General features: G+C 42.1%; 1 protein-coding gene across 1 annotated transcript in view; it reads right to left on the reverse strand.

The window, feature by feature from the left end:
• The window catches only part of LOC138741288 (uncharacterized), a 72380-nt gene extending 70469 nt beyond the window's left edge, over positions 1–1911 (reverse strand). Inside the window, exon 1 of the transcript XR_011343459.1 lies at positions 1871–1911. The gene's annotated coding sequence lies outside the window, so the exon portion shown is untranslated. The remainder of the gene's footprint in view (positions 1–1870) is intronic.
• Between the last annotated feature and the right edge of the window lie 6362 nt (positions 1912–8273).

The following is an 8273-nucleotide window of genomic DNA, read 5'->3' on the forward strand; positions in this document are numbered from 1 at the left end:
GAGATAGGGACTTCTTAACGTGATTCAGTAGGGTAAGGAAATTTTCCTTAAATAAGTTTATTTTTTTTTAGTAATAGTAATATCTAGATTTGATTTTTAATAATTCTGCTCCACCCACGGGAAAAGGAAATCTCAGGGTTGTTTGTGATATCAGGTATGTACTTTAACAATAAATCTGAAATCTGTCATTCCAGTACAGTTTTGTTATACAGCAGGATAAAAAATAATAAATCTGAAATTCCAGCCCAGTTTTGATGTACAGCAGGATCAGATATGTTCTATATGATTTGGACAAAGATGCTCCCTTTAGATTCTACCAAAACTACTCATTTTCAGATAGGGTCAAAGCCTACACAGAGTTATCAAGTACAAAAGAGCATTCAGTATTTGTCAAGAAGCCTTACCAAAATTAAAATCAATGGCAGGCAGGCAGTAAAACTCCTTCCATAGAATGAATTATTTTTGATGTAAAATAGACTATATATTATTAGTTGATGCTAATCGTGTATCTGTCATCTATCTATAAGGTTTATGTTGGGAGTGTGATCAATTAATCACCATTGGCATCAACACCCAAGATGCTCCTCACCAGCCAGGTCAGAGAAGTCTGCTCAAACAATAAATTGAATGTCCAGCCCTCAATAAAAAAAAAACACATTGTGATTGCATTGCTGACAGTTAGCCCCTTCCATTGTAATTAGGCAACCTCAAATTGACAGCACCTCCCTCTTCTGAAAACTCTACCACCAAAAATTACAAGCCTAGCCATGGACTTAGGAACATAATCAGCCACGGGTTCCCCTTCACTTCAGTGTCCTGACTTGAACATTGTACACTATCCTTTCTTTCATGATTAATGATGCAAAAGGGCATTTTCAACCTCTTGTTGCTACATTCTGAGGTCCCACCTGCTTTAAAAGGTCATCCATCATATGGTGGCCATGAAGAGCAAGGTTACCTGCCTCAATGACTACCTGGCGATGGCACTTATATCTACTATGGTGAAGTGCTTTGAGAGGTTGGTTAATGAGTAAACAAACTTTTGTCTCAGAAAGGATCTAGCCCCACTTCAATTTGCCTATCGTCACAGCAGGTACTTTCTAGCTGGTCTTCCACTCTGATTTAGATTACCAAGACCACAAGAGCACCTAGGTCAGACTGATCATTGACTGCAGCAAAACCAATGATCAAACTAAGGGATCGAAGAGATTGTTTCTCTGCAACTCAATCGTCGACTAAATCCACAGCAAACCCCAATCACCAACATTACCTCCTCCTCACTGACTATCCACACAGGGGCATCTCAAGGGTGCGTCCTTAATCCTCTGCTCTATTCCCTTTGCAATGAGGAAAAGATAAATTATGAGAGGGGTAGATAGAGTCGATGTGGATAAGCTTTGTCCATTGAGAGTAGGAGAGAATGAAACAAGAGGTCATGCGTTACGAGTTAAAGGGCAAAAGCTTAGAAGTAACATGAGGGGGAAAACTTCTTCAGAGAGGGGTGGCTGGATGGAATGAGCTTCCGCGAATGTAGCGTCGCTACACTATCCAATTTATTGTAACACAGATAAAATGTTGAAATTCAATTGGGCAATGGTTAAAAGGTGTAACATATCGCAGACCAGACACCGACCTGTTTCACAGACTTGCATCGTCCCTCACAATCATAACAAATTCTAAATGCCGCTCAGCTCATGCAAGTTCAGGCCCTTCGGCCCACGCGTCTGTCCTAATCTAACTAAAAATGTGCTGCTTGCGCCTGATCGGTGCATATCATTGGCAAGTGTTTATTTCAGTGTTGCCACCGAGACTGAAGTGCCAGCCGGACTTAATCATCGCTGTATCAGAGTTCCCCCGGACCCTGCCTCACCTGCGGCCAGTCGCCAGCGTGGCGAGGCGTCCTCGTCGCTATGGCAACGCGAGGCGACGTGGACGGAGTGGTAAAACGTGGTTACGTCAGCCGTCCAATAGTACCGTCTGGGCGGCGGCGGCGTCAAATGTTTGGAGCTCAGCGCGCCGCGCCATGTACTGTGGGGACCCTCACACCGGTGTCGTGATCATCCAGACGGACTGATTATGGGGGTCCATGGTCTGCAAGACGGCTGTGACTCAGCGCCCACTGCCTCCTCAACTGAACCCGTCTTATTCGCATTGTTCACCCCTGAAACCCCTACCCTTGATTTACTCCTGTCCCTAAACCTGCTCGACTCCATAACCTACCTACCCTATCCTTCAGAAGCCCTCAGTTCCTCCACCTTCCTCTGGGTTTCTATTTCCTCTTGCCCCTTAAATTCACGGGTGTACACAGATAACAGCCTTGAGTGGGAGGACCACAGGTTCTCTGTGACTGATCATCTCAGAATCTGCTTCATCGTATCAATGAAGGTAAAACCAAAGAGAATTGCTAGTGAATTTGAAGTAGTTGATGTCGTTTTAGCATCATGTTTGATAAAATCCCATGTACTAGTGGATTAATCAGGCAAGATAAAGATATGCTTCTGTAGATTATGGCTTGTTGAAGTCTCCCTTTGCTTTTTATCTATGCCATGTTGTATGTATTGCGAGTTCCCGTTTTAGTAAAATGGGATTATTCCTGTAAGGGATAGTATCGACAGGAGAGACTGAATGGTCACAGTTACCATTTAACATTTCACACAAGCAAACACAAGTCACAGCCCAGCAATAATTCAATACAAAGCAAGAACTGAGGGAAGGCTTGTTCCATAATTCAATACATTTGCAAAGACATTGTGATTTTCCAAGAGAGAACCATTCTGACGGCTGAAGAGAAAGCAGCCTCTTGAAGCGGCTCTTGTGGCCAGCCATTTTGTGGAATTCAGAGCAAAGTCTGCTCTGGGTGACTGGCCCTTTTCACTGGATTGTCCTGTGCCAACAGGGTCTTTTTTGTGAAGCAAAGTGTTTCATTTTGATTGTAACTAACAGTGAAGGTCACTTGGAGTGACTGCTTCATTTTAAGTGTGACTAGTAGAGAAGTTACTTGGAGAGACCAGTGCCAGGGTCTTGGAAGCTTCATGGAGAGCGCCCAGTTCGAGTCTTGCCTACAAAGGGACCAAGAAAGTTATGACCACAGCTCGTGTGGATGGACATTTCTTCAAAGTTAACTCAAGAAGAATTCGTGAGTCTGTAGCAGCCACATCTCCAGTCTTCCCATCAGTTCAACGTTAATTCTGTGCATCAAATTTCAAAGGCCTACGTTTCAACACTGAATTTAAAAGACTGAACTTTGAAGTAACTTTGTAGATTTTGGCCTGGACTGTAATGGTTTGGATATATCACACACACACGCACAATTTGGCAAGTTTAGACACGTGTGCATAGCTGGGGATTGATTTAGTGTTAAGGATAGTTTAAGAGTTATGACTATAGTTTAAGAGTAAGCAATAAAATTAGTGGTTTAAAATTAAACATTGGTTCATTGTGTATTGCTGCTCATTACACATGGTTTGTAATACATGTCATATCACTTATCTGACTGTTACTGGTACCATGTAACCCAGTACTACCTTTGTCACATGGCCAGGTGGTCGACAATTAAACAGCTCCCCCGCCAGGCTTGCCTGGTGTGGATGGTGGCTAGACACCCTGAAGGATGAAAAACAAGACCTGTCAAAGGGCAAACAAATCCTCTCATAGGGTCAATGGCCATCTAGTAAGAAGCACAGAAAGGGCATTTCTTGTAATGAAGCTTGGTCTGGCCATTCACTGGAACAGAACTTCCCCCCAGTCATCTTGGACCTCACTATGTCTCTGCATCCAGGAGGGGATGTCAAGAGGGTGGGTCTGGACCTGTGCATCCCCTACTCACCTAAATCCATTCACCCACATACTGTTTCTTTCTGAGGAGTGGAGTATCCTCATATCAAACCCCACAAACTGACTGAAAGGAACCATCATCATCTCTTGAGATAGATAGCAAGAATAGAATAATATGTTATTTTGGCTGATCTCTCTCTCTCTCTCTCTCTCTCTCTCTCTCTCTCTCTCTCTCTCTGCATGTTTAATAATCTAACATTTCAATCTGCTTGAAGACAATCAATAAATTTTTTGGGGGGGATTTTTTTTGTAATCATGTGATTCGTTGACTTCAAAGCCATTTGTGTAAAAACAGTTCCAGGCATGATAGTTTGATGCAGAGATTGGAGAGGTGAAATGTGGGTTTTTTTCTGTAAAATAAGCATAATCAGATAAAATGTTATCTGATCATCTAAATTCTGAGTCAGGTTGATGTTATACTTCACTTCAAATGGACAAAGGGTTAATCAGATATATCTCCCAATGCAGTCCACTTTCTTCCCACAATTCTTTCACTAATAACTTGTAAGAAGATATAGATAATGGCCAGGAGGTGGAGTAATCTACCTGCACATTGCCTTGTGTTAAGTTTGCATGCTGCTGTAATATAACAAGGAAGGAAGGATAAGAGTACTGTGGAGTAAAAACACAGCTGAAGGAACTCAGCCGGTTTTGCAGCGTCCATAGGAGGTAAAGATATATTACTGATGTTTCGGGCCTGAGTCCTTCTTAAAGGAATAAGAAGAAAGCAGGTGTCAGAATTAAAGACGAGAGAGAGAAAGGAGGAAGAATGGGGGGGGGGTGGGGTGGGGGAGGAGTCCAGACCAACGGGACAAAATGTGTCAATTGAATATGATAAGAAGAAAGATGAGAATTCATTTTGGGGTGAAACATGAAAGTCTGCAGATGCTGTGATTCCTACACCTCTTCACACCCTATCCCCTGTAAGGATTTCATCCCTTTCTTTCAATTCCTCCATCTCTGTCGCATCTGCTCCCAGGACGAGGTAATCCATGCCAAATCATCAGAGATGTTTTTTAGATAGTATATATTTTGTTCATCTAGTTATAGACAGTGGGAATGGCAGCCAAAGCAGGGGAGTGCTCCTCTTGCAAAATGTGGGTCATCAGGGAAGCCAAAAGTATTCCTGATGACTACATCTGCGAGAAGTGCATCCAGCTGCAACTACTGACAAGCAGAGTTAAGGAACTGGAGCTGGATTTAGATGAATTCCAGATCATTTGGGAGGCAGCGGGGTGAGAGACAGGAGTTACACAGACACTATTACACCAAGGAGGCAGGAGGAGGGTAGATGGGTGACAGTCCAGAGAGGGAAAGAGAACAGGCAGTGCAGGGCACACCTGTGGCTGTCCCCCTCAATAACAAGTATACTATTTTTGATACTGTTGGGGGGGGGAACGACCTACAGAGATCAGGTCTTTGGCACGGTCCTATGGCCAAGAAGGGAAGGTAGGAAAAGAGGTGAGCTGTAGTGATTAGGGATTCCATAGTTTAAAAGAGATTGAGTATCTCGGATGGTATTTTGCCTTCCTGGTGCCAGGGTCAGAGATATCTCAGATCAAGTTCACGGTATTCTCAGGAGGGACGGTGAGCAGCCAGATGTTGAGATCCATGTAGGGAACAATGATGTGGATAGGAAGGGTGAGAGGTCCTGCAAGGAGAGTTCAGGGAGTTAGATGATAGGTGGAAGGATAGGACCTCCAGGGAAGTAATCTCATAATTACTACCATGCCTTGTGCTAGTGAGGTTAGAAATAGGAAAATAATGCAGCTTAACACATAGGCTTCATGTTTCTGAATCCTTCCAGGGAAGGTGAGACCTGTTCTGATGGGACGGATTGCATCTGAACTGGAAGAGGACTAATATCTTTGCAGAAATGTTTGCTGATGGGTTTAAAGTAGATTTGCAAGGGGAGGGGAATTAGAATGCCAGAGCAGATAGAGGAGTGGAGGAAGGAAAAGATTATGTTAAAATTGCATGTGCCATTAGAATTCAACAGAATGAATGTGGTGGAAATGGTCTCAGGTGCATCTATTTTAATGCAAGGAGTATTGCAGCAAAGGCTTAGAGCATTGATTGGCATGTGGAATTTATGACATAGTGGCCTTTAGTAAAACTTGATTGCAGGAGGGGCAGGACTGGCCCTCAATGTTCCGGCCTTCCGTTGACTTAGACGCGATAGAACAGGGGGTAAGAAAGGGGGAGGAATGGCATTGCTCATCAGGGAAAATATCACAACTGTGCTCAAGCAGGACAGACAAGAGGTCTCATCTACTGACGCTGTATGGTTGGAGTTGAGGAATGGGAAAGGTATGACCGCACTCATGGTGTTGTATTATAGACCACCCAATAGTCAGCGAGAATTGGAGGAGCATATCTTTAGAGAGATAGCAGACAGCTGCTGGAAACAAAGTTGTGATAGCAGGAGATTTTTAACTTTCCACATATTGACTGAGACTCCCATACTGTAAAAGGACTGGATGGCTTGGACTTTGTCAAATGTGTTCAGGAAAGTTTTCTCGATCAATATATAGAGATACCAACTAGATACTGGATACTGGATCTCCTAATAGGTAACAAGACAGGACAGGTGACAGAAGTATGTGTAGGGGAGTACTTTGGGTCCAGTGATCATAATGCCATTAGTTTAAGTTAATTACAGAGAAGGATAGGTCTGGGACTCAGGTTGAGATTCTAAATTTTGAGGAAATGGGAAAAGATCTAGAATGCATTGATTCGGATCAATTGTTTTTGGGCAAGGATGTGCAAGGTAAGTGGAGAACCTTCAAAAATGACATTTTGAGAGTACAGAGTTTATGTTCCTGTCAGGTATAATGTTAGCAGACACAGGTAACCTTGGTTTTTGAGGGATATTGAGGACCTGGTTCTGAAGAAATAGCAGGTATAGACAACATGGGACAAATGAGTAACTTGAGGGGTATACAAATTCAAGAAAAACCTCAAGAAATAAATCAGGATGGCTAAAAGAAGACATGAGGTTGCTTTGGCAGACAATGTGAAGGAAAATCATAAGGGTTTCTATAGGTATTAAGAGCAAAAAGATAGTAATGGACAAAATTGGTCCCTTTGAAGATCTGAGTATGTATGGAGCTAAAAGAGATGGGAGAGGTCTTCATTTTTTTTCATCAGTATTCATTCAGGAAAGGGCACAGAGTTGTGGGAAGTAAAGAAAAAAAGCATTAAGCTAATGGAACCTATACAGTTAAGAGGAGGAAATGCTTGCAGTCTTCAAGCAAAGAATGGTGGATAAATCTCCACTGCCTGTCAAGATATTCCTTTGGACTATGAGGGAGGCTACTATAGAAATTGCTGGGGCTCTCACAGAAATAATTAAAATGTTCTTAGCCGTAGGTGTAGTTCCAGAGGATTGGAAGGTAGCTCACGTTCTTTCATTGTTTTAAAAAGGCTCCAAAAGTAACCCTGGAAATTATAGGCTGGTGAGCATGACATCAGTAGTAGATAAATTATTGGAAGGTGTTCTATGAGATTAGATATACAATTATTTGGATAGCCATGGACTGATTAGGGATAGTTAACATGGCTTTTGTGTGGTAGATCATGTTTAACCAATCTTAGAATTTTTTGAGGAAGTTACCAGGAAAGTTGGTGAAGGAAAGGCTATGGATGTTGTCTACATGGACTTTAGTAAGACAAGGTCTTGCATGGGAAGTTAGTCATGAAGATTCGGATGCTTGGTATTCATGGTGAAGTAATGAACTGGATTCGACAATGGCTGGATGGAAGAAGCCAGAGAGAATTATGGCTTCTCAGTCTGCATGCCTTGTGGTGTGCCTCAAGGATCAGAGCTGGGACCATTGTTGTTTGTCATCTGCATCAATGATCTGGATAATAACGTGGTAAATTGGTTCAGCAAGTTTGCAGATGACATTAAGATTGGAGGTATTCACACATATACAGTGCCATTTTCTACCCCCCCCCCCCCTCCCTCCTCCCATCCCACCCTCCCTACCTCCCCCCTCCCATCCATTTAAGGTATAAAATCTAGGATACATTAAACCAGTCAGACAATGTTGTCATTCAATAAAAATACACCAGAAATTCCACTGAGTCCATTCTTTTCATTTCCTTTTCCTTCCGTTAACTTAGGTAGTGATTGTCCCCGGTAGGTTTTCGCTATTATGTTTAATGTAAGGCTCCCATATTTGTTCGAATATTTCAATATTATTTCTTAAACTATATGTTATTTTTTCTAATGGAATACATTTATTCATTTCTATATACCATTGTTGTATTTGTGTATCATGGTTAATGTGATTTATGGTGTGAAAAATAAAAAATTTTTAAAAAAAAAGATTGGAGGTATTGTGGAAGTTTTTCAAAGGTTGCAGAAGGATCTGGACCAGCTGGAAAAATGGGATAAAAAATAACAGATGGAATTTAATGCAGACAAATGTGGA

The sequence above is a fragment of the Narcine bancroftii genome, chromosome 1, assembly GCF_036971445.1.
Source record: "Narcine bancroftii isolate sNarBan1 chromosome 1, sNarBan1.hap1, whole genome shotgun sequence".
In the NCBI taxonomy this organism is placed as follows: Eukaryota; Metazoa; Chordata; class Chondrichthyes; order Torpediniformes; family Narcinidae; genus Narcine; species Narcine bancroftii.